Source organism: Rhinoderma darwinii, chromosome 2, assembly GCF_050947455.1.
Source record: "Rhinoderma darwinii isolate aRhiDar2 chromosome 2, aRhiDar2.hap1, whole genome shotgun sequence".
Classification (NCBI taxonomy): Eukaryota; Metazoa; Chordata; class Amphibia; order Anura; family Rhinodermatidae; genus Rhinoderma; species Rhinoderma darwinii.
The window spans coordinates 38,767,773-38,795,224 of record NC_134688.1 but is presented as its reverse complement, the minus strand read 5'-3'; the positions used below and the strand labels follow the sequence as shown (position 1 = coordinate 38,795,224).

The window sequence follows — 27,452 nt, the reverse complement described above, 5'->3', positions numbered from 1 at the left end:
GTCACCAACTCTCGCACCATTTTTGTCTTTTAGTGGATGGTTTCTGTATTTTGATTTCTGTATCATAGTGTCTACATGTAAGTTGCTGGAGTCACAAAATTTGTATTAGGACACCGGAAACATCATATACATTTGCTAACTCTACGTAGTATTACCATATTGTTACTCATTTATCACAGCCATGCAACTGTCAGCACCACAAATCATGCATAATATTAAGGGCTTGTCCACACATAACGGAATTGCTGCATATTGTCCGTCTGGAATTGCGGATGAAAAATACGCAGCAGAATACAGTAGGAGAAAAGTGGGCGAGATTTAACAAATCTCATCCACACGCTGTGTAAAATTTCCGACCAGAAATTGACCTGCGGTGCGTATTTTCCGGAATGCGGCATGTCAATTCCTGCTGCGGAAAGTGGACTAAATTGCTGCGTTTTTCAGAGGAGATGTCACCATCTCCCAGCATTGTGAAAAACGCCGCAAACACGCACCATTTTCTACAGTATAAAACGCAGGAAATGGTGTGGTTTTTCCACAGCGGAAATGCTGCTAGTTTCTGCAGCAATTCCGTTACGTGTGAACCTCAGACAAACTACAGTAAGAAGAGATACTAGTTATTAAATGAGTTTTCCTATAATCATTATTTATCACCCATCCACAGGATAGGTGATAAATATCTGACCAGTGCGGGTCCGGCCACTGGGACCCCCACCGATCACTAGAACGGGCATACCTTGCCTTTCCTGAGAGCCCCATAGGAATGGAGCAGTAGTGCGCATGCTCGGCCACCGCTCTATTAATTTCTATGGGGGTGTTGAAGATAGCGTTTGGCAGCCCCAAAGAAATGAATGGAGCGGTGGTCAAGCATGTGCACTACCGCTCTCTTCCTATGGGGTTCCTATGAACGGCAAGGTAAGTTCATTCTCGTGATCGGTGGGTGTCCCAGCTGTCGGAACCCTACTGATCAGATATTTATCACCTATCCTGTGGATAGGTGATAAATAATGATCATGGGAAACCCCTTTAACTCCTTCCTTCAGAGACATTTGTAAACGGGCCCAGCAGGTAAGGGGGACCTCTGCCACACTAAAACTGGCCTGCTGCTGTCTATTCGATTGCATGTGAGGGACTGAGCTAATGAATGTCATGATTCACATATACTAGTAGATTGTGCTTTGGATAGAGGGACTTAAAGAGGGGTTCTCTATTCTGAGCTACGTATTTAGGAGCAAGGGGGTTCAAATACTGTTCTTGCACTGAAGCCCTCTGCTGACTGCAGCCACTTCTGCCTTTCCTGATATCCACACAGGGACATGTTTCCCAGCATTCCTTGCTCTTTTATATGGCATTTAGTTTGGGGGCACTGTTACAGATTTTGCATTGAAGCCCAGCGCCTTGAAGTTATGCCTCTGCTATAACGGCTGCTCAGTGGCGACCCTTTAATGTTAGCCCTTCGTGTGCCCAGAGGGGTTTCTAATATATATTTTTATATTAGCGGGCATGGGCCTTTAAGATATAATAGGGGATATGTATTTAAAGGAATTTTCACGGTGTGCTTGTTTCCTGTCATGTATAACCAGCCTTAATCTCAGCCATCATGGGATTTTATGATTTAGACCCCCCTCCCAGGAATAAGATAAATTGCTGTATATGCCCTCCATCTGGACAGCAGAGAAGATAGTAAAGGTTATTCATGTGCCCATAGCATAAATGGCAACACAGATTGTCATAAATATCTGCTCATTCCACCCATAGGGAGTTCTTTGATTCAAAGTAAAAAAGACAAAGCAAAAAATGTAATAAAGTAAAGATAGAAGAGTTTATGACTCTCATAAATTGTTCTGTTTAGAAAATGTTTAAAGCCCCCGTCATCATTATATCAATAGCGGTTTACTGCGTATTGTTTGAAATTGTCAGACGAGATTGTTCCATTTTCTGCTGTCGATTTTTTGATTCAGTTATTTATTGATAAATTAGCTTTTGTGAAGAGAACAAGTGCAAAATATTTTCTAGGATTCAATTAGGCGGTGAGATTTTGCAAATCTATCAGTCACCAAAATGTATCAATCATCTGGATATGAGAGACTAACCAGCAATGCATTTATATCACGTATTGCAATGTTTCACTTATACTATAAGGTGTAATGAAATCTAACAGTGTACTGAATGCTGAAATGGTCCTGTCACTATGAATTAGCAGCCGTCTGATCAGTGCTGTGGTAAATACCTACAGATCAGACTTGCTTTTAAAGCAGAGATTGCATTCATTTTTCATGCACAGTACGGTTCTTCTATAGGTGTCTATAGGTTCCAATTTCTCATAGAGATGAATATGGAAACAAACACTTGCTTATCTTTTAAAAATCACTTGAGGAAGGATGCTCTATATATACTGTAGCTTCATACACAAGCCCCACCCTTAAATCCTCTGACCACACCCCCACAATTTAAGGGCGGTGCCCCAACAGTGCCTACACAACAATATCCTTAGTGCTTCCATAATAGCCCTAGTGCTTCCAATGATAGCTACATTTCTTCTATAATTACATCCACACAGCCCTCATAACAGTGCCAGTCATGGTGCCCACATAATACCATCCATAGTGCTCCCATAACATTGCTAGCTATTGTGTCCACATATTACCAAGAGAAAAGAAAATACAACTTTTATATGATCCCTCATTGGTCTTTTCCACTGTCGTAAAATAGCTTTGAGCAGCCAATGAGCGGGCACTCGCATATTACTTTCTCTTCCAGCCATAACCTGTCAGTCAGGACCAGAATATGAGTGAACACTCCTATCAGACAGCTATAGACACATGGTAGGAGAATTGCCTGCTCACTTATTTCGGAAGCCTCTTCAAATACACATTTGTACCTTATGCCCTGTTTGGTAGGTGCTGGCTAACATATTCACGTTGGCAGTCATATTTACAAAAGATGCATGTAATGGTACTGGTATAGGGCCCAGAAGTGGTGGAATAGGGCCACCCCCCCCCTCCCAAGCTCTTACAGTGCAGACTATCTCAGAGGGAATGTGTTGGTACAGGTAGTGAGGTTTGCCTCCTGCACCAATGCACCTGAAATCAGCGAAAAATAACTTTCAATAATAAAGTAATGTACATGAAAGAGAGGGATCCTCAAAGCAAAGATCAAAGTGGGCCCCATATTATGGTGCTGGGTTTTTTCACCCGAATAGAAGGGTCTAGTGTTTGTTTCCGCCTCCACACCGTTTCTATTTCTCTTGGGTCAATTCACAACCCCTAGTCTGATAACAATGCAGTTCCCCAGTGATAAAGGAATGGGGCTGCCATCAGGGCAGTACGGCTGCTACTCTCATCAGGGGCCTGCTTTACATTTTTTTTTAAATAAGTGCCTGGCGCTGTTGCCTGATGTTTTTTTTTTGTTGCTGATCAGGAGAGTTACTTTAGTAAGTTGGGGTTGTGTAGTTTCCATTAGGTGAAACTATACGGACTGCAGTGACTACAGTTAGGGCATGACCACACGTGGCGGATTTCCTCCGCAACTGTCCGCATCAATGCCGCACAGAATCTGCGTTGCAGATTCTGCTGCGGATCTGCACAAAATGTGCAGAAAATTGATGCGGACTAGCTGCTGCGGACTGCGGGAAAAGTGCTTCCCTTCTCCCTATCAGTGCAGGATAGAGAGAAGGGACAGCACTTTCCCTAGTGAAAGTAAACGAATTTCATACTTACCGGCCGTTGTCTTGGTGACGCGTCCCTCTTTCGGCATCCAGCCCGACCTCCCTGGATGACGCGCCAGTCCATGTGACCGCTGCAGCCTGTGCTTGGCCTGTGATTGGCTGCAGCCGTCACTTAGACTGAAACGTCATCCTGGGAGGCCGGACTGGAGACAGAAGCAGGGAGTTCTCGGTAAGTATGAACTTCTATTTTTTACACGTTGCTGTATATTGGGATCGGTAGTCACTGTCCCGGGTGCAGAAACAGTTACTGCCGATCGCTTAACTCTTTCAGCACCCTGGACAGTGACTATTTACAGACGTCTCCTAGCAACGCTCCCGTCATTACGGGAGCCCCATTGACTTCCTCAGTCTGGCTGTAGACCTAGAAATACATAGGTCCAGCCAGAATGAAGAAATGTCAAGTTAAAAAAGCAAGACGCATCCGCAGCACACATAACATGTGCATGACAGCTGCGGACTTCATTGCGGAAATGAGAATATCCATTGAAGTCAATGGAGAAATTCCGCCATGAGTCCGCCACTGCTCCGCAACAGACAGAGCATGCTGCGGACACCAAATTCCGCTCCGCAGCCTATGCTCCGCAGCGGATTTTGACGCATCGTCTAAACGAACACTGCTAAATTAAAGTGGAAGTCAATGGACAAACGGCTCCGCTGCGGATTAACGCTGCGGAGTGTCCGCAGCGGAATTTAAGTGAAATTCCGCCACGTGTGAACCCAGCCTAACTCTGCATCGTCCAGCCCTCCATTTGCTTACGCTCCTTGCTCCCAGGTGCTCTTCACCTCTAGTCACCAATGCATGCTCAGAAGGAAAAAGGACCCAACCTAGTAGCAGGGAGCGGTATGTAAATAGAGGGGTCTGGGATCTGAATTGATTTTTTTTACTCTGGTTTTAGATCTGAATTTTGTGGTCAAATCTGAGGTCTGAATTTATTTTGAGGTTTGACAATTTTTCTTCTGTGTTGGGGTCTGAATTCATTTTAGGGTCTAGTCCGAGGTCTTAATTTATTTAGGGGTCTGGTGTTTTAATTTATTTAGAGGTCTGGAATGGGGTCTGATATAATTTTCGGTTTGGTTTTTGGGTCTAGATTTATTTTGAGGTCTGGTCTGACGTTTGAATTAATTTTGGGGTATGGTGTCTTAATTAATTTTGGGGTCTGGTCTAGAGTCTCAATTAATTTTGGGTTCTGGATTTATTTAGAGGTCTGGTCTAAGGTCTAGATTCATTTTGGGGTCTGGAGACTGAATTAATACTGGGGGCTGGTCAGAGGTCTGAATTAATTTTGGGTTATGGATACATTTTGGGGGTTGGTGTAAAGGATCTGCCAGACACAGCTTCTGTGTCAACGCCCGTGGTTAATCAGTCTACATCTGCTCCTAGGTCTGATAGAGTGACTCGATTTCCTACCACTCAGGCTGGTAGGCTCAGGAGTGGGAGAACCTATCACAGCCTGGCCAGATGGTTCTAGCTCCCGCCCTCAGTCTATTTATACCTTCATTTGCTGCTTGTCTTTGCCTGTGATTCTCTCTTGTTTCCTGGCTCTGCTGTTCCTGCGATTACTATTGACCCTGGCTTTACTGACTACTCTCCTGCTCTGCGTTTGGTACATCGTACACTCTTGGTTTGACTCGGCTCGTTCACTACTCTTGTTGCTCACGGTGTTGCCATGGGCAACTGCCCCATTTCCCTTAGCTTCTGTGTACCCTTGTCTGTTTGTCTGTCGTGCACATATTGAGCGTAGGGACCGTCGCCCAGTTGTACGCCGTCGCCTAGGACGGGCCGTGCAAGTAGGCAGGGACTGAGTGGCGGGTATAGTGGGGTCTGAATTAAAGAGTTCCTTTCACCTGCCCATACATGCAAAAGATTTCCCCCCAATCACACACATTATCGGCTCTCTATCTTGTACCAGCACTCTCTGCCCTTATAACAGATGCCCTGCTTTTTTTTGTGCCTCCACAGGGCCCTTGACCTCCGGGGCCCAATCTCAGCGGAGATATCAGCTCTGTGAGGTTAGGGAGCCTTTAAAAAAAATTCCTAGAAAATGCAGGATGGAAGCAGGGGAGGCATTAAAATCCCAGCCCACACCCCAAAACTAATTCTTACTTAGACCAGACCCTAAAAATACAGAGAACCTATCACCAGCCCATACATATGTGGCTGAGTGCACCATGTAATAGGCAGTGCTGCACAAACCTTGTCTCCGTCATTTAGATATCAGTGTCGTTATATTTAGCTCCCGATATGTAAGTAACCCCCTGAGCTGTCAATGGGGGTTTCTAAATGGCATGGGGGTGTGTTACTTATCGCTCTGACACTGTCCAATCAGCTAGGAACAATGTGAGAGTGGCTTGTGCTGTGTGATCCCTCTCGCGAGAGAGATCACACAGCACAAGCCGCTCTCACACTGTCCGTAGCTGATTGGACAGTGTCAGAGCAATAAGTAACACACCCCCATGCCATTTACAAATAAAGAAACTCTCCATTGACAGTTCAGAGGGTTATTTACATATCGGGTGCCAAATATAATGGCACCGATATCTAAATAACGGAGGAGGATAGAATATTTTTTTTTAGTGAGACAAGGTTTGTTCAGCACTGCCTATTACATGGTGCACTCAGCTGCATATGTATGGTCTGGTGATAGGTTCTCTGTATTTTTAGGGTCTGGTCTAAGGTGTGAATTCGTTTTGGGGTGTGGGCTGGGGTTTTAATGCCTCCCTTGCTTCCATCCTGCATTTTCTAGGGATTCTTGCACAAGTCCCTTTTTGTTTTTTTAAAGGCTCCCTAACCTCACAGAGCTGATATCTCCGCAGAGATTGGGCTCCGGAGGCCAAGGGCCCTGTGGAGGCACAAAAAAGCAGGTCATCTGTTATGAGGGCAGAGAGTGCTGGTACAAGATAAAGAGCCGATAATGTGTGTGATTGGGTGGGGGGAATCTTTTGCTATATGTGGCCCCAGTAATTTCTGATGGCGCACCTGATGGGACCAGCCAAGGCTGGGCCTCTTCTATCCAGGGGTCCTATAGCAGGTGCATAGTCTGCGTCTAGGGCATGTACACCCTTGGTATGTCAATGTTTTGGAAATTACTCAGATGGGGGCAGATATTTTGTCCAAGCTCGACCCTCCCTGCCTGACAAGACAGAGAGATAGTAACATTTTTATATTTAACTGCACAGAAAATGTTGATGAAATAAGTCTTAGGTACAGTGTCCCTTTAAAGACAGGAAAAGAACCACTCTTTCAAATGGTTGATGAGAAATTCAAGGACTATTAGGGCACACGTGGCAGAGTTTTTCCGCTGCAAATGTTCGTGCAGATTTGAGGAATTTACGCAACGAATCTGCACCAACATTTGCATATTTGACAGGTAATTCAGACGTTGCAGATATCACAGCGGACTTGACACAGATTTCAGTTTTTGTATTGCAAAGACGGAAATCCGCAATGAAATTCCGCTTCTTCTCCGCAACAGTCAGTGCATGCTGCGGAGGGAAAATTCTGCACCGCAGCCTATGGTCCACAGCGAAGTTTTCCGCAACGTCTGAACTAACTTGCCTAAAAATGTATAGAAACAACTGTAAAAAACGGCCGCAGGAGAATTCCACTGTGGACTGTCCGTAGCGGAATTACACAGCAATTCCGCCACGTCTGCCCGTGCCCTTAGAGAATTGGTTAAGGGAAGTAAGACTTTTGCTATGTACTGTACATGCTCTGTGCTTGTGATTTCTGTTCCTGTTTAAAATTTGAAGCAAAAAAAGTCAGCCCGTGAAAGTCATGAGAAACAGCTTTGAAACTGATCTCGTAAATATTTGTCCTGAAAAATATCTTCTACAGTTGACAAGATAAAGCAGCTGCATAGATTACCAGCAACCGCTGCTTATTATTTATACAGCTTTTCATTCAGAGCCGCTATGCTAACTCTGCTACGTGTAGAGGGAATTTATTTCTTTGAAATTCTAACTTTTACCTGGAATTCTTATTTCACATGTTCTTTCCTTCCTGATATGAATTAGGTAAATAGGATTAATAGTCTCAACATGAAATGTTTGCATTATTCTTCTAGGAATCTGCTGTCTGCAGAAACAACATGTTACAATAATAACAGTATAGTGTATTTTTTATTTTTTTTTGTAAATTGCAAAAAATTCAAATCTAAATGATAACCCATTCTTCCGTTTACCCCATTATTGTCCAGGGGACCTTTACCCTTCATAACAAAACACACATTAGAGATTTTAGCTATGTATTTTTGAGCTTACCAGGTGAGTTTGAAATATTGGTTCACATTTGTAATAACATAAATTTCTTAGAATAGTAAAAATCCCTTTAACCCCTTAAGGACACACCAATTTTGGCCTTGAGGACAAAACTATTTTTTTATATTTCTCTCTTTGCATCCCGACGCTCCTAACTTTTTTATTTTTTGTATGACGTAGTTGTATGGGACTTTGTTTTTTGCGGGACGAGTTGTACTTTATGTAGCTACCATTTTTCTGTACAAATGCATTATTGTTTAATTTATATTCATTTTTATTTTGGCGAAAATGCAGAAAAAAAGAGGCTCCGCTGCAGTTTTATTATTTTATTTTAATACACCATACACCGATCATCATAAATCATGTTATACATTTGTTGTACAGGTTGTCACGGTCGTGGCGATACCAAATATGTCTATATTATTTCAAATTTTGGGACTTAGACTTTAAAAAGTTTATTGTAAAAAAAAAAAAAAAAAAAGATTTCCGTGTATTTTTTTACTATCTTTTTTTATTTAAAATAATATTTTTTTTAAAATGAATTAAAACATTTTTTTAATCCCATAAAGGGATTTTTCATTTTGATTTTGATTTTTTAACTATAATGTACTGGCATAGATCTACTGTATATGCCAGTACATTAGCCTGTGTACTGATTCTACACAGGCAGTTGTTAGGACATACCTCAGTATGCCCTAATAACAGGAAATATGGTCAGACAGCCCCGGGGTCCTTCAATGGACCCTGGGCTGTCTGGCCATGCAAGTTATGGACTGTGATCGCGTCACAGGGATTTTCTGTGACGCGATCAAAGGGTAGTCCCCACTCCTCTTATTTACTTTGAATGCCGCGATCAGCATTGATCGCGGCATTCAAGCGGTTAACGGTGGAGAGAAGAGGTTTTTCTTCTCTCCGTCGTTAGAGCGGGGCTGCGGCTGTGGAATTACAGCCGTTGCCCCGCTCCTGATCACACGCGGACACGGCTGTCACACAGGACGACAATGCTCGTCCTAATGCGCGGAGTACCCGCTGCTCAGGACCAGTATTCTCGTCCTGTGTCGGCAAGTTAATACAACATCAATGGGTAAACTATTCGATATTCTGAATTACCAGATGTACAGTCATATAAAAATATACAGAACTCAATTGCAAGGGTGGAGAACCTTCAGGAAGTCAAATAAAATGTTATCTCAAAATTGACTAGTAAGAATAATTTCTTAATTATCTGCCTTTTGCCCAACAAATCTGTCATCAGAATATTGGCTGCCATTTGAAGGGGATGTTGTCACATTAGGACAACTCCTCCTCAAACCACAGCCCCTTGTCAGTTTGCTAAAGCTCAGCTGTAGCTCCATGCACTAATACAATTGTTGTGTATATGGACATCATAGAGCAAGAGGAGTCTCCTGCTAGCAATAGTAGTTTCTATGCTGGAGGACATATGACTTACCACTAGGGGGAGCTTAGGAGCTTACTGTATACTGTGTTATTATTGAGTTCAATGTATAAACAGTATGCACCTTCTAACCTCCATCTATGGTTGTCTTCCGGTAATCAGCATGTTATCTTTTAAATCTGTATGGTATTTAGACCTCTCAAGGGCATAGCTAAATGCTCATTGGCCCCGCTGCAAAAGTTCTTCTTGGGCCCCCCTACTTCTCTTCATGGCCGAAGGCCGCAGCGCCCAACATTCAGTTGCTTCCCTGGGTCTCTGAAGTGACACATCGATGCAGCACTAGCAGCCAGGGTCTTTGCTAGGGTCTTAAAAGATCAGAGGCACAAGCTCCAAGACTTATGTTTTGCCCCCCCCAAAAAAAATATATATATATCGCAAACAGCAAATCTATGAGACTACGATCCCTATAGCTACGCCACTGGATAGGATTATATACAGCGGCTCAGCAGACAGAATCACACATGATAGGATCACATTCATTGGCTCAGTACACAGTATCACATGTAATAGGCTTAGATACATAGCCCCAGTAGACAGAATTATATATGATAGGCTTAGATACAAGACCCCGCAGACAGTGCCACACATGATAGTCTTAGATACAGGGCCTAGCAGACAGTATTACACATGATAGGCTTAGTTACAGGGTCGATCATACAGTATCAAACGTGATAGGCTCAGATACAGGGCCCAGAAGACAGTATCACACATGATAGGCTTACATACAGGGTCTAGCAGACAAGATCACACATTGATAGGTTTTGATAGAGGGCCCAGCATCAGTATCCATAAACTTACTCTCCATGCTCCTGAGTCAGGTCCTCTTAAGTTTCGGGCACAGCCCTTGTTCCCAACGTTATGTGCGTGGCGTCAGTATCCAGCAATGCGTATGTGGAGATGTTTCAATGGGAACAGGGGCTCGTGTCGTTTCCTACACAGGCCCCAGCTACTACAGTGACTGTGGACAGACGCGGTGCAACTGCGACCACTGCGACTCCTATAGCTACGCCACTGTATCAGAAAAAACAAACCCCAACTGCTATAAAAATATATCAAATATTAATCAGCTCAGAATTTTGAACATATCTAGGTAAAAAGCAGGAACCAAAATTGTGTTCAATGGTGGACATTTACTTTAAAGAGTACCCGTAACTAGGCTTGTAGCCACTAAACTACCAGCGTGTCAATATACAGTTGGGGTTTAGTGTTGAAAACCTGGCCACATCAGAAATGGGCATGTCAGTAAAGTAAATTACAACGAGAGGCGCATGCGCACATGAAACTAGAGGCCCAGTCTTCCTTCATGACGACATGACCGTTCGTCATGTGACCGACCCCGCTGTACTCTATGTACAAGCAGTAGCAGAAGTACAGCCATTACATAGCGTAAAGCGGGGTCGGTCACATGACGACGAAGGAAGACTGTGCCACTAGACTTCCGGTCCCCCGCCAGCACTGTAAAAATCTACTAAAATCTCATAACCAGCACGAAGGTGGATCGGAATGTATATTAGCGAGTGTACTCACACACTTCAGTGACTACACTGCTAATACTTTTTGGTCCCAACATAACCCCTTTAAAAGGAACCTGTGACAAGGTTTGGAGCCACTAGACCAACAGCATGTCGTTATGCAGCTGGGATTTAGTGTATCAAACCTGCCCACTCAAAAAAACATCAGTTTCGGGATTAGTTAGTAAAGCAACTTACAATTTTCCGAGATGAGCCCGGGAACAGCTTTGGGCACATGCCCATTGCGCGCATGAAGTGGAGGACAGTTTACTGCTCATGCACAGTGAAGTGAGGTGTACTGTTCCTATCTTCATGTGCGCATGCGACTGATGCCGCTCCACATAACCACTTTAAGCTTTCCATCCATTTTCAATACTAAATGTATTTCAATTATTTTGTGATGCTGGTGGAATAAGAAATCTGTTATCCCAACATTCTGCACATTGAAGACCTGAACTATTAATTTGACCTTTAAGTCGTCCCCAAACTTTTAGTACAGAAAAGAGTAAAGTTTTTATCAGCCAAATGCAGTAAACTTTCTGTCCTTATTATTCAGTTCCACTGAATCATTAAAACATAAATGAAGATAATAAACCTGAATTTACATCCTTAACGGCCAATTAAAAATAATGATATTGCTTACCTATACTTGAACAAAGCACCAATGTTCTATATGGGAACGGTTCAATTTTATTGTACTCGCTGCTAAATATAGTCATTAAGAATTTTTCGGCTTAGCTCTGGATCCAGTAAGGGTCTTTAATCATGACAGATTTTTTCTTTTGTTGCACATAAAAGACATCTGTTACGGTCTTTTTTATTTTAGAATCTCGTCTTTTGTCTGAATTCGTTATAGACTTGGCTACAAAATCCCTGATTATGTGCACAACTGTTTGACACACTTTAATGTCATTTTATTTTATTATATTTTATGTAATATTTAAAAATTAACCCATGCTTTCCTTGGAATATAAGTATGTACTATTTTTTTATTGCCCATGAACCTGAAAATTGGATAGTAATCGTTCCCCATTAGCTAACCCTTTCCTAAAAGGGCATTTAAGAATGGGGTTGTCAAAAACAGTCCCTTTAACCACCCTACTGAATATTCCAAGCTGTGCTTTGGGAAGAGGAAAAAGGGCATTACTGTTACGGCACCACGGTGTAGAATTATGGCAAGGGGATGCCGTGGGCTCAAGTGCTATTACCGCACCATCCGCTGCGGATGTTTAATATACAGTTGACAACCCGATGCAACAGCCATTTAAACCCTCATGACACGGTCAATGCTGACTGCGGCACCTAAGTGGTTTTACAGAGGGAGGGGGCTCCCTCTGTAAGCCCTTTGATCCCCAGGCCTAAAAATGTCCCTCGGGTCTACTATGTCGCAGAACCTAATATGTCATGCCATAGGCAGAACCTAATATTCTGCCTGTCACGGTAACATTGAGTGACATAATACACTGCAATACAGAAGTTTTGCAGTGTATTGCAATGTTTTAGTTTTTTTACTGAATTCTAAGTAAAAAAAATCCCTTACACAATGTTTTATTATTGCAAAAAAATTTATAAAAATACACAAATTTTCGTGGTATTGGTAATGACCCTTTATATAAATTTAACGCCGCAAAAAGAAAACTAAAAAACAATGCCAGGGTAGAATTTTTCTGTTCATCTCGCCTTCCAAAACCAGGAACAAATAGTAATCAAAAGGTATTTGCACCCAAAAAAAAGCACCAATGAAAACTACTAGTTGTCCCACATAAAACAAGCTCTTGTTAGAAAGGTCCATTGACAATAAGATGACCACAAAGTGGCCTCCAGCTAAGACCTCCGGCAAGCAGCTGTAATCTATGGGGAACCTGTCGCCTCTCCTGACATGTCTATTTTAGTAATTACTTGTATTCCTCATAAAATATCAATTCTGGAGCATCTTTTCTGATAACTTAACACACTCCTACTGACAAAAAAAATAATAACACCCAGGTGTCAATTTATTTATACATTTCTTGGAGGAAAAACAGGAAAGGCAGGTCGATTTTAAGAAACGGTGCTCCAGAACTGTTATTTTATGGGGAATATAATTATTTACTACAAGAGACACGTCAGTAGAGATGACAAATCCTCTTTAAAATTTACTTAAGTCACCTATTACAATACAAAAATTTACATTTTCCGGAGGGTTTTTCCCAATTTAAATGTGACTATAAGGCTGGGTTCACACGACCTATTTTCAGGTGTAAACGAGGCGTTTTATGCCTCGATTTACGCCTGAAAATACGGCTACAATACGTCGGCAAACATCTGCCCATTCATTTGAATGGGTTTGCCGACGTACTGTGCCGACGACCTGTCATTTACACGTCGTCGTTTGACAGCTGTCAAACGACGACGCGTAAATTGACTGCCTCGTCAAAGAAGTGCAGGGCACTTATATACATTATATGCAGGGCACTTCTTTGAAACGTAATTTGAGCCGTTCTTCATTGAATTCAATGAAGAGCAGCTCAAGATCACGGGCGTCAATGACGCCTCACATAATGCGAGGAGGAGCTTTTACGTCTGAAACGACACAGCTGTTTTCTCCTGAAAACAGTCTGTCATTTCAGACGTAAAAGGAAGCTAGCGTGTGAACATACCCTTAGGGGATTAAATAGAATTTTACCAAAATCTTAAAAACTGTCATATATTAGTAAATCGGGAGTTTGAGCTGTAGCCTAATTTTAGTTATTGTGTATTCTTAGCTTATAGAGGTATTGACAATTTTCTGTTTTGCTTGTGGTGGTCATTCTTTAACCCGTTCCCGACATCCGCTGTATATATACGGCGCACGCCGGGTGGGGTAAAATGGAGCGGGCTCACGGGCTGAGTCCGCTCCATAGAGCGAGTGTGTCGGCCGTGTGTTACAGCTGACACTTCCGGGTTACGAGCAGGATCCCGTTTTAGCGCGATCCCGCTTGTTTAACCCGTTAAATGCCGCTTTCAATAGAGATCGTGGCATTTAAATTATTAAAAACAGGGGGGCGACCCCCTGTAACGTCCCAACGGCCCCCGCGGCGAGATCGGGGGGAGCCGTTGGTTGGCACGGCTACCTGGGGGCCTGGCGAAGTCCCCCAGGTCCGCCATCTTTGTACTCCTATGAAGCTCTGCCTCTGGCAGGGCTTCATAGGAGACTGTCAGAATCACGATATACTGCAATACATTAGTATTGCAGTATATCGTGCAAGCGATCTAACGATCGCTGGTTGAAGTCCCCTAGGGGGACTAATAAAAAAAGTAAAAATGAGTTCAATAAAGTTTTTATTTTTGTGTCAAAAATTTTTTAAAATTCAAAGTTAAAAAAAAAACTTTTTCCCCATTTTCCCCCTAGAGCATAGTAAAAAATTAAATAAATAAACATAATTGGTATCGCCGCGTCCGTAAAAGTCTGAACTATCACAATATAGCATTATTTAACCCGCACGGTGAACGCCGTAAAAAAAAAAAATTGTAAACGCCAGAATCTCTATTTTTTGTTCTCCTAATCTCCCACAAAAAATGAAATAAAAAGTGATCAAACAGTCGCATGTACACCAAAATGGTATTATTAAAAACTACAGCTTATCCCGCAAAAAATAAGCCCCCATACCACTTAATCGACGGAAAAATAAAAATGTTACGGCTCTCGGAATTTGGCGAAACAAAATAAATTTTCTTTTTTACACTTAGGTTTTTACTTGTAAAAGTAGTAAAATATAGAAAAAACTATATATATTTGGTATCGGCGTAATCGTATTGACCCATAAAATAAAATTAACATGTTGTTTTAATTGCACAGTGAATTCCGTAAAAAACCATGGAGGAATTGGTGTTTTTTTCATTTTCTACCCCACAAATATTTTTTTTTCCTGTTTCCTAGTACATTATATGGCAAAGTAAATGGTGCTACAAAAACTACAACTCGTCCCGCAAAAATCAAGCCCTCATAGGACTATCTCGACGGAAAAATAAAGGCGTTATGGCTTTTGGAAGGTGGGGAGGACAAAACGAAAATGAAAATCTGAAAAAGGGCTGCGGCGTGAAAGGGTTAAAAAGTGAGTACAGGAAGTGCCGCCATATTGGTTATTACTTTTAAAAAAGCTTCTGACAGGTCATATTGTCAGCAATTTAAGCAATAACAAAATTACAATTTACCAAGAAGCTAAAGCAGAGGTGGTAACCAATATGGCTGCACATATTGTTGTCATTTTTGCCTAAATGCCCGCTGCTACAAAACATAACATTTACAATATCTCTAAGGGTATGTTCACACGGCCGATTTTCAAACGTAATTCGGGCGTTTTACACCTCAAATTACGCCTGAAAAGACGGCTCCATTACGTCTGCAAACATCTGCCCGTTGCTTGCAATGGGTTTCCGATGTTCTGTTCAGACGAAGGGTAATTTTACGCGTTGCTGTCAAAAGACTGCGCGTAAAAATACACCCGCGTCAAAGAAGTGCATGTCACTTCTTGGGACGTTTTTGGAGCTGTTTTTCATTGACTCCATTGAAAAACAGCTCCAATAACATCCGTAAAAGACGCCGCGAAAAACGCGAGTACTTGCAAAAACTTCTGAAATTCAGGAGCTGTTTTCACTTGAAAACAGCCCCATAATTTCAGACGTAATTTGCTACTGCGTGTGAACATACCCTAAGACCCCATGCACACGACCGTGCCCGCAACCACGGCCCGCGATTGCGGGCACGGCCGGCCGCCGACTGACAGCCGCATTTTTGGGCCGTGCTCACATACAAAGTATGGGAGCACGGCCCGCAAAATGCAAAAGAACAGACATGTTCCATAATTCCCGGAACATTTCCACGGCACGGACACCCTTCCGTAGTGCTATGGAAAGGTGTCCACGTTCAATGGAAGTGAATGGGTCCGTTTTTGTGGACCGCAATTGCGGTCCGCAAAAATGGAGGGTTTTTACGGTCGTGTGCATGGGGCCTAAGGGTATGTGCACTTGGCAGCGTCCGATACGGCTGAAATTACTGAGCTTTTTTCAGGGGAAAACAGCCCTGATTTTCAGACGTTTTTTGATCAACTCGCGTTTTTTACGGTTGTTTTTGGAGCTGTTTTCATTGGAGTCTATGAGAAAACGGCTCCAAAAACTTCCCAAAAAGTGTCCTGCGCTTCTTTTGACGAGCCGTCATTTTACACGCCGTATTTTGACAGCGACGCGTAAAATGACAGCTCGTCTGCACAGAACATCGTAAGACCCATTGCAAGCAATGGGCAGATGTTTGACGACGTATTGGAGCCGTCTTTTCAGGCGTAATTCGAGGCGTAAAACGCCTCCATTACGCCTGAAAAAAGGTCGTGTGCACATACCCTAAGGGTATGTGCACACGCTTAACAAAAAACGTCTGAAAAATACGGAGCTGATTTCAGAGAAAGCAGCTTCTGATTTTCAGGCGTTTTTGAAGCTGAGAATGAAATTTGGAGCTTCTTTTGAGGCTTCTTTTCAGACGTTTTTTGAGGCGTTTTTCATAGTTCTCAATGGAAAATCAGCTCTAAAAAACGCCTCAAGAAGTGACATGCTACTTCTTTTTATAGAGCGTCTTTTTACGCTCCGTTTTTTGACAGCGAAGCGTAAAATAAAGGCTCGTGGGTACAGAACATCGTAATTCCCATTGAAAGCAATGGGCAGATGTTTGTAGGCGTATTAGGGGCGTTTGTTCAGGCGTAATTCGAGGTGTAAAAGCCTCCATTACATCTGAAAAGAGGTCGTGTGCACATACCCTAAGGGTATGTTCACACGAGAAGTGGCTTTTACGTCTGAAATGACAGACTGTTTTCAGGAGAAAACAGCTGCGTCTGTAAAGGATCTGCCAGACACAGTTTCTGTGTCGACGCCCGTGGGTAATCAGTCTGCACCTGCTCCTAAGTCTGAGAGAGTGACACGATCTTCTACCAGTCAGGCTAAGAGACTGAGGAGTGGGAGAGCCTATCACAGCCTGGCCAGACGGAGCTAGATCCGCCCTCTGTCTATTTATACCTGCATTTCCTGCTCCTCCTTTGCCTGTGATTCTTTTCTGTTTCCTGGCTCTGCTGCTCCTGCTATGATTATTGACCTTGCTTCATTTTTGACCCTGGCTTTACTGACTACGCTCCTGCTCTGCGATTTGTACCTCGTGCACTCCTGGTTTGACTCGGCTCGTTCACTACTCTTGTTGCTCACTGTGTTGCCGTGGGCAACTGCCCCATTTCCCTTAGCTTCTGTGTACCCTTGTCTGTTTGTCTGTCGTGCACTTATTGAGCGTAGGGACCGTCGCCGAGTTGTACGCCGTCGCCTAGGATGGGCCGTTGCAAGTAGGCAGGGACTGAGTGGCGGGTAGATTAGGGCTCACCTGTCTGTCTCTCTACCCTGTCATTACATAAACACAGGCCCATATACCTTTTCTACCCTGGTCCCTGACACTACTATGGACCCCCTTGAGACCCTGGCTCAGCAAATGCAGGGCCTCTCCCTACAGGTCCAAGCCCTGGCTCAGAAGGGCAACCAGCATGATGCTACCCTGGTAGTGCCCCCCACCTCACCTCTTGAACCCCACCTCAAGTTGCCTGACCGGTTCTCAGGGGACCGGAAGACTTTTTTCTCCTTTCGGGAGAGTTGTAGGCTCTATTTCCGTTTAAAGCCCCACTCCTCAGGTTCTGAGAGCCAGCGAGTGCGTATAATTATGTCCCGGCTTCAGGACGGGCCCCAAGAATGGGCCTTCTCCTTGGCTTCTGACGCCCCTGAACTTTCCTCTGTTGATCTTTTTTTTTTCGCTCTCGGGCTCATATATGACGAGACTGACAAGACTGCCTTTGCCGAGAGTCAGCTGGTGACCTTACGTCAGGGTAAGAGACCCGTTGAGGAGTACTGTTCTGACTTTAGGAAGTGGTGTGTAGCTTCTCGGTGGAATGACCCTGCCTTGAGGTGCAAGTTTAGATTGGGTCTGTCGAACGCCCTGAAAGACCTGTTAGTTAGCTATCCCTCTTCTGACTCCCTAGATCAGGTTATGGCTTTAGCGGTACGTCTTGACTGACGTCTCAGGGAACGACGACTGGAACGTTTTTGTGCTTTCCCCTCTGACCCCCCCATGATGGCTCCCGAGGTTCCGTTGCTTCATTCTTCCACGGAAAACTGGGATGAACCTATGCAACTCGGGGCCTCCGTCTCTCCCCAACAACGTAGAGAGTTCCGCAGGAAGAATGGTCTCTGCTTCTACTGTGGGGATGACAAGCATCAAGTGAACAACTGTCCTAGGCGTAAGAATAAGCAGCCGGAAGAATTTCCGTACCTAAGTGACCATCGGGGAGGTCATTTGGGCGCACAGTTATTTCCCGTATATATGAAACCTAAAAAGATCTTGCTTCCCTTTCAGGTCTCTTTTGAGGGTAGGTCTGCCACCGGCAGTGCCTTCGTGGATTCAGGGTCTTCTGCTAATATTATGTCTGTGGAATTTGCTATGTCTCTAGCTATGCCATTGATTGACTTGCCTAAATCTGTCCCGGTAGTGGGTATCGACTCCACTCCTCTTGCTAATGGTTATTTTACACAGCATACCCCTGTTTTTGAACTCCTTGTTGGCTCCATGCATTTGGAGCAGTGCTCTGTACTGGTGATGCAGGGATTATCGTCCGATTTGCCTTTAGGCCTTCCCTGGTTGCAGATGCATAATCCCACGTTTAACCAAATGGGGTAATGAATGCATGACGTCATGTTTTTCTGTTAATTTTATCTCTCTCCCTGAGGAGGTGAACACTCTACCTGAGTTTATTCAGGACTTCGCTGATGTTTTTTCTAAAAAGGCCTCCGAAGTGTTACCTCCTCATAGAGAATTCAATTGCGCAATCGATTTGGTACCAGGAGCTAAGCTCCCTAAGGGTAGGATATTTAATCTCTCTTGTCCCGAACGTGAAGCCATGAGAGAGTATATCCAGGAATGCCTGGCCAAGGGTTACATTCGCCCCTCTACTTCTCCGGTAGGTGCTGGCTTCTTCTTCGTAGGGAAGAAGGATGGTGGTCTTAGGCCGTGCATTGACTACCGAAACTTGAATAAGATCACTGTAAGGAACCAGTATCCCCTTCCTTTGATTCCTGATCTCTTCAATCAGGTTCAGGGGGCCCAATGGTTCTCTAAGTTTGATCTACGGGGGCTAATTTACCTTATCCGCATCAAAGAGGGGGATGAGTGGAAGACTGCGTTTAACACGCCCGAAGGTCATTTCGAATACCTCGTCGTGCCCTTTGGGTTGTGTAATGCTCCCGCGGTCTTCCAGAATTTCATAAATGAGATTTTAAGAGACTACCTGGGGGTATTTCTTGTAGTGTACCTTGATGACATACTTGTGTTTTCCAAGGACTGGTCCTCCCACATTGATCATGTCAGGAAGGTGCTCCAGGCCCTTCGGGAAAACAAACTGTTTGCTAAAACCGAAAAATGTGTGTTTGGGGTGCAGGAGATACCATTTTTGGGTCAAATCCCCACTCCTCATAAATTCCGCATGGACCCTGCTGAGGTTCAGGCTGTGGCTGAATGGGTCCAACCTGTCTCCCTGAAGGCGTTACAGTGCTTCCTGGGGTTTGCTAATTATAACAGGAGATTTATTGCTAACTTCTCGGTCATCGCTAAGCCTCTTACGGATCTTACTCGCAAAGGTGCTGACCTCCTCCACTGGCCTCCAGAGGCGGTTCAGGCTTTTGAGGTCCTTAAGAAGTGCTTTATCTCGGCCCCTGTGCTGATTCAGCCTAACCAAATGGAGCCATTCATCGTGGAGGTTGACACCTCCGAGTTGGGAGTGGGTGCTGTCTTGTCCCAGGGTACCAGGTCCCTCACCCATCTCCGTCCCTGTGCCTACTTCTCCAGGAAGTTCTCGCCCACTGAGAGTAACTATGATATTGGCAACCGCGAACTCTTAGCCATTAAATGGGCATTTGAAGAGTGGCGCCACTTCCTGGAGGGGGCTAGGCACCAGGTAACGGTCCTTACCGACCACAAGAATCTGTTTTTCTTAGAATCTGCCCGGAGGCTAAACCTGAGACAAGCTCGATGGGCGTTATTTTTTACTAGATTCAACTTTTTGGTCACCTATAGGACTGGGTCTAAAAATATTATGGCTAATGCACTGTCGCGTAGCTTCATGGCCAGTCCTCCTTCGGAGGAAGATCCTGCATGTGTTTTGCCTCCAGGTATAATCATTTCCTCTGTTGATTCTGACTTAGTCTCTGGCCATCCAGGCATCCTGGGTACCAAGCATCCCATTGCCAGAAACTATTGGTGGCCTGGGTTGCTTAAATACGTTAAGGCCTACGTCACCGCCTGTGAAATTTGTGCTAGGTCCAAGACTCCCAGGTCACGACCAGCAGGCTTACTATGTTCTTTGCCCATTCCCCAGAAACCTTGGACCCATATCTCCATGGATTTTATCACCGATTTGCCTCCATCTCAAGGCAAGTCGGTGGTGTGGGTTGTAGTAGACCGTTTCAGTAAGATGTGCCACTTTGTTCCCCTCAAGAAACTACCCAATGCTAAGACGTTATCTACCTTGTTTGTCAAACACATCCTGCGTCTCCATGGGGTTCCTGTCAATATTGTTTCTGACAGAGGGGTACAATTTGTTTCATTGTTTTGGAGAGCCTTCTGTAAAAAGTTGGATATTGATCTGTCCTTCTCCTCGGCCTTCCATCCTGAAACGAATGGCCAAACTGAGAGGACTAATCAGTCTCTAGAACAATATTTAAGGTGTTTTATCTCTAACTGTCAATATGATTGGGTCTCCTTCATTCCCCTCACCGAATTTTCCCTTAATAACCGGGTCAGTAACTCGTCAGGGGTCTCCCCCTTTTTCTGTAATTTTGGGTTTAATCCACGCTTCTCCTCCGTTTCACCTGGTAGTTCCAACAATCCCGAGGTAGATGTTGTTCATCAGGAACTGTGCACAGTCTGGACCCAGGTTCAGAAGAACCTAGAGGCGTCCCAGAGCATACAAAAAACTCAGGCAGATAGAAGACGTTCTGCTAACCCCTTGTTTGTGGTCGGGGATCTGGTGTGGCTATCTTCTAAAAATTTGCGCCTTAAAGTCCCGTCCAAAAAATTTGCTCCCCGACATATAGGGCCGTACAAGGTCATTGAAGTCCTTAACCCTGTCTCCTTCCGACTGGAGTTACCCCCGTCTTTTCGAGTACACGACGTGTTTCATGCCTCACTCCTTAAACGCTGTTCCCCGTCCTTGGCTCCCTCGAGTAAACCTCCGGTCCCTGTTCTCACCCCTGAAGGGGTAGAATTCGAGGTGGCCAAGATTGTGGACAGCAGCATGGTCCAAGGCTCCCTCCAGTACCTGGTCCATTGGAGGGGATACGAGCCTGAGGAGAGGACTTGGGTACCCGCCCGGGATGTTCACGCTGGGGTATTGCTCAGGAGGTTCCATCTTCGCTTCCCCAATAAGCAAGGTCCACTTAGAAAGGGTCCAGTGGCCCCTCTTAAAAGGGGGGGGTACTGTAAAGGATCTGCCAGACACAGCTTCTGTGTCGACGCCCGTTGGTAATCAGTCTGCACCTGCTCCTAAGTCTGAGAGAGTGACACGATCTTCTACCAGTCAGGCTGGGAGACTGAGGAGTGGGAGAGCCTATCACAGCCTAGCCAGACGGAGCTAGCTCCCGCCCTCTGTCTATTTATACCTGCATTTCCTGCTCCTCCTTTGCCTGTGATTCTTCTCTGTTTCCTGGCTCTGCTGCTCCTTCTATGATTATTGACCTTGCTTCATTTTTGACCCTGGCTTTACTGACTACGCTCCTGCTCTGCGATTTGTACCTCATGCACTCCTGGTTTGACTCGGCTCGTTCACTACTCTTGTTGCTCACTGTGTTGCCGTGGGCAACTGCCCCATTTCCCTTAGCTTCAGTGTACCCTTGTGTTACAGGAGAATATTGTTCCCATCCAGACACTCTGTCTTATGACCACATAAAATATACCTGGTAAATAGATATAGTATATACTGATATTATTCAGTGGTGTTCACCCTTTGAGAAGGCAGTATGCTCAGAAGCCATTTGGTCATAGATTCTTATCTACTGCCTTATTAGCATTACAATGGACCTCAGTACAGGAAGGAGCCATTGTAAACTGGATGTAGAGACAACTGAGCATACTGGGAATAGATTTACCTATACTGTACAGATGCACATTGGAAGGTGTATGGGTGGTCATAAGGCGGAGTCAATGGAATGGGTGGGTTCAACCCAGGGATAGGAACATATAGGTCATGGGAAGCTCTTGGTGCGGTCTCTTTCCTGCCAGCCCTGGACGCTCAGCACTTAACATCAGGAGCAAGCTAAGTTCTATTATATGTGTGCTTTCTGTGTATGTATATAAGTATAATTATATTACAGCAGACTTTATATGTGTACATAGAGATATTCTAGGAATCTTATGTGGATTATAGATGAGTAGATATATATATGCTGTTTATGCATGAGTCTCTATATGTACATGTACTAATGGTCAGGCGCTGTATGTGGCTTTGGTTATAGTTGTAGTACCAGGAGACCGTATAAGGTTGGGACCTGGATTTATATTATATATACATACACATTACTAGTCACATGTGCAAAGTGTCCAGGGAAGGTAGGAACAGAGGCAGTTGTGTGTGGTTGTGTTGTCTATGTAATGTATTGTATCTTGATGTAGTGTATATTGGTTTGTCACGTCTATGTTATGAGTAAAGTATTTTTATATATTTAAGTATCTGCGAGGGTTGTATGTTACTCCTGTGTTGTGTGAAGGACTGGAGTGTGTGCACATTGTGAACAATACAAAGTAAGCGGACTATATGAGAAACAAAGGTAACGGACTAGGAACGGAGAAAAGGGAGATAATACAGATAGTCATTTGCCCCCTTTTACACCTTGTCTGTTTGTCTGTCGTGCACTTATTGAGCGTAGGGACCGTCGCCCAGTTGTACGCCGTAGCCGTTGCAAGTAGGCAGGGACTGAGTGGCGGGTAGATTAGGGCTCACCTGTCTGTCTCCCTACCCCGTCATTACAGCGTCGTTTCAGACGTAAAAGCTCCCCCTTGCATTATGCGAGGCGTCTTTGACGCTCGTAAATCTTGAGCTGCTCTTCATTGACTTCAATGAAGAACGGCTCAAATTACGTTGCAAAGAAGTGTCCTGCATGTAATGTATATAAGTGCCCTGCACTTCTTTGACGAGGCAGTCATTTTACGCGTCGTCGTTTGACAGCTGTCAAACGACGACACGTAAATGACAGGTCGTCTGCACAGTACGTCGGCAAACCCATTCAAATGAATGGGCAGATGTTTGCCGACGTATTGTAGCCCTATTTTCAAACGTAAAACGAGGCATAATACGCCTCGTTTACGTCTGAAAATAGGTCGTGTGAACCCAGCCTTAAAGTAAAAGAAACATAATTACCAAACTTTGGCTACAGCTCTAACTTTTTATTTACTATTATTTACCAAAGTTTACATTTTGAGTGTAAATCCTCTTTAAAACCTTTGAGCACCTTTTTTTTTTAAACAACTTTTTAATTGTTTTTTATTTTTAAAAAAATTACTTTTTGAGATACCGCTTCTATGTATCCTGGATGCATAGAAGCTGTATCTTGCGCTCTGAGGGTATGTTCATACGCAGAGTCAATAACGTCTCAAAATATGGAGCTGTTTTCAAGGGAAAACAGCTCCTGATTTTCAGATGTTTTTTGAGCAACTCGCGTATTTCTCAGCGTTTTTCGCTGCGTTTTCACCGCGTTTTTTACGGCCGTTTTGGAGCTGTTTTCAATAGGGTCTATGAGAAAACGGCTCCAAAAACTTCCCAAGAAGTGTCCTGCACTTCTTTTGACAAGCCGTAATTTTACGCGCCGTATTTTGACAGTGACGCGTAAAATGACAGCTCGTCTGCACAGAACATCGTAAGACCAATTGCAAGCAATGGGCAGATGTTTGCCGACATATTGGAGCCGTTTTTGCAGGCGTAATTCGAGGCGTAAAACGCCTCGATTACACCTGAAAATCGGTCGTGTGCACATACCCTGAGCCAAATCCGTCAGGTCAGCAGGACTGACAGCTTCGGTGGCAGCAGGTCCTGAGTGTCTCTGACAGGCAGGATCCAGCTATTATCGATCATATCTAAGTTTATGATACTAAAACTAGTTGTAGCCAAAGCATGTAAAGTCAGTATTATCCTGACGTGCCCTATTTTTTTAAACCTTAATGACCAGGCCCATTTTGGCTTTAATAACTGAGCATTCTTTTTCGTTTTTCCATCGTTTAATTCAAATCATAACTTTTTTATTTTTCAGTCAAAAGAGTGGTATTGAAAAAAAAAATATTCCAGCATCGTTTTTCAGATTTAAAATTTACGCCACTCACTATGCGGTGTAAATAACATGGTACTTTTATTCTATGGGTCGGTACAATCAGGACGATACCAAATATGTATAGTTTTTTTATGTTTTACTAGTTTTGTACAATAAAAACACTTTTAAACAAAAATTCTTTGTTTTTACATTGCCGCATTCCAAAAGTCATTACGTTTGGATTTTTCCGTCAATGTGGCCATATGAGGGCTTGTTTCTTACGGGACAAGATTAAGTTCTCATTGGTACTATTTTGGGGTACATGGGTCTTATTGATTAACCCTTATAATTTTTTGAAGGGGAATGAAAAAAAAGCAATTCCACAATAGTTTTTGCACTTTTTTTGTACGCCTTTCACCATATAGTTTAAATCAGTGATCTCGTGGAAAAATACCGCTCTGCGGATCATTTGGTACCGGGCCGCGGTGTCTGATATTCGCCCCGGTGGCCTCAGGGAATTTCGGGCGAAAAACCCCACCAAACTGTGGTGCAGTTTTTCGCCCAGAATGTCCGCTGCTACTGAGCAGGCCTCCTGGAATGACCTTTCATCCCAGGGGACCGCTGCAGCCTGTGATAGGCTGCAGCGGCGGTCATCCCAGGGAACCAGCCCTCTAACGTCATCCAGGCCGGCTTCCTGGGATGATGTTTCATCCCAAGTGACCGCCGCTGGTCCCACTTCCAACTGCATCTGCATCCTTAGGATGCAGATACAGTTGAATTGAATGCTGGAGCAAGAGTGACGGCTCCTTGCCCCAGCATTCACTCTGCCGTGAGCAGCTCGGCGCAGGCAGGCGCAATGTTGTGACATCATCGCACCTGTCTGCGGCGAATCACTTATAGCACAGACCGGAAGAGAAAGGATCATCCACCCGTCGTGGGAACGGGGATAGGTAAGTAATTTTGTTATTATTTTTTATTAGTCACATAGGGGGGGCATTATACTGGGTATGGGAGGGGGGACTGATATGGTGGCAGCTACGGTAGCATTTTACTGTATGGGGCAGCTAAGGGGGCCTTATACTGTATGGGAGGCTTTATACTGTATTGGGGGGCATTATACTGCATGGGGGGCATTATACTGCATGGGGCATTATACTGTTGGGGCAGCTATGGGGAGCATTATACTGGGGGCAGCTATGGGGGCATTATACTGTGAGGGGCAGCTATGGGGAGCATTATATTGTATGGGGCAGCTATAGGGAGCATTATACTGTGTGGGGGCAGCATTATACTATGTGGCATTATACTGTGTGGGGGAAGCTATGGGGGGCATTATACCGTGGAGGCAGCGATGGGGCATTATACTCTGCGGGCATCCATGGGGACCGTTAGGCAAGGCAGCCGGGGACAGGCGCGGGCAGGGGTCTGGTGGTGTTGGGTAGGGTTAAGGGGGCCCAAGCAGAATTGTTGCACCAAGATCTATGAGCCTTTAGTTAAAAACACCCAAATTTTGTGAAAAATTGCAAAAATTAGCATTTTTCTAAATGTAAATGTATCTGCTTGTAAGACAGGCAGTTATACCACACAAAATTGTTGCTAATTAACATCCCCCATATGTCTACTTTTGATTGGCATAGTTTTTGGAACGTCCTTTTATTTTTCTATGACGTCACAAGGCTTAGAACTTTAGCAGCAATTTCACACATTTTCAAGAAAATTTCAAAAGGCTATTTTTACAGTGGCCAGTTCAGATGTGAAGCAGCTTTTAGGGCCTTATATATTAGAAACTGCCAAAAAGTCACCACATTTTAAAAACTTCACCCCTCAAAGTATTCAAAACAGCATTTAGAAAGTTTCTTAACCCTTTAAACGTTTCACAGGAATTAAAGCAACGTAGAGGTGAAATTTTCAAATTTCATTTTTTTTTGTTGCAGAAATTCATTTTTAATCTATTCTTTTTTGTAACACAGAAGTTTTTACCAGAGAAACGCAACTCAATATTTATTGCCCAGATTCTGAAGTTTTTAGAAATATCCCACATGTGGCCCTAGTGCGGTAATGCACTGAAGCACCGGCCTCAGAAGCAAAGGAGCACCTAGTGGATTTTGGGCCTCCTTTTTATTAGAAAATATTTTAGGCACCATGTCAAGTTTCAAGGGCTTTTTCGATGCCAAAACAGTGGAAATCCACCAAAAGTGATCCCATTTGGGAAACTACAGCCCTTGAGGAAATTATCTAGGGGTATAGTGAGCATTTTGACCCCGCAGGTTTTTTGCAGAAATTATTGGAAGTAGGCCGAGAAAATGAAAATCGTCATTCTTTCAAAGATAATGTAGGTTTAGGTAATTTTTTCTAATTTCCACGAGGACTAAAGGAGAAAAAGCATCACAACATTTGTAAAGCAATTTCTCCCGAGTAAAACAATACCCCACATGTGGTTATAAACGGATGTTTGGACACACGGCGGAGCTTAGAAGGGAAAGAGCGCTATTTGGCTTTTGGAGCTCAAATTTAGCAGGAATGGTTTGTGCAGGCCATGTCGCATTTGCAAAGCCCCTGAGGGACCAAAACAGTGAAAACGCCCAAAAAGTGACTCCATTAAGAAAACTACACCCCTTGAGGAATCCATCTAGGGGTGTAGTGAGCATTTTGCCCCCACAGGTGTTTCATATATTTTATTAGAATTGGGCAGTGAAAATAAAAAAAATCATTTTTCTTCAATAAGACGTAGCTTTAGCTCCAAATTTTTAATTTTCTCTACAAATAAAGGAAAAAAAGAACCACAACATTTGTAAAGCAACTTCTCTGGAGTACGGCAATACCCCACACGTGGTCATAAAATGCTGTTTGGGCACACGGCAGGGCTCAGAAGGGAAGGAGCGCCATTTGCTTTTGGTGTACAGATTTTGCTGCATTTGGTTTCTGGTCGCTATGTTGCATTTGCAAAGTCCCTGTGGGACCAAAACAGTGGATCCCCCCCAGAAGTGACCCCATTTTGGAAACAACACCCTCAAGGTATTCACCTAGGAGTGTAGTGAGCATGTTAACCCCACAGGTGTTTTGCAGAAATTCGTGTGCACACGATGTGGGAGAATGAAAATGGGAATTTTTCCTTAGATACGCCAATATGTGGTGCCCAGCTTGTGCCACCATAACAAGACAGCTCTCAATTATT

At 43.9% G+C, this 27,452-nt stretch overlaps 1 protein-coding gene across 1 annotated transcript in view; it reads left to right on the top strand.

The window, feature by feature from the left end:
* The window catches only part of PDGFD (platelet derived growth factor D), a 211,048-nt gene that overhangs the window by 97,598 nt on the left and 85,998 nt on the right, over window positions 1-27,452 (top strand). The window lies entirely within an intron of this gene.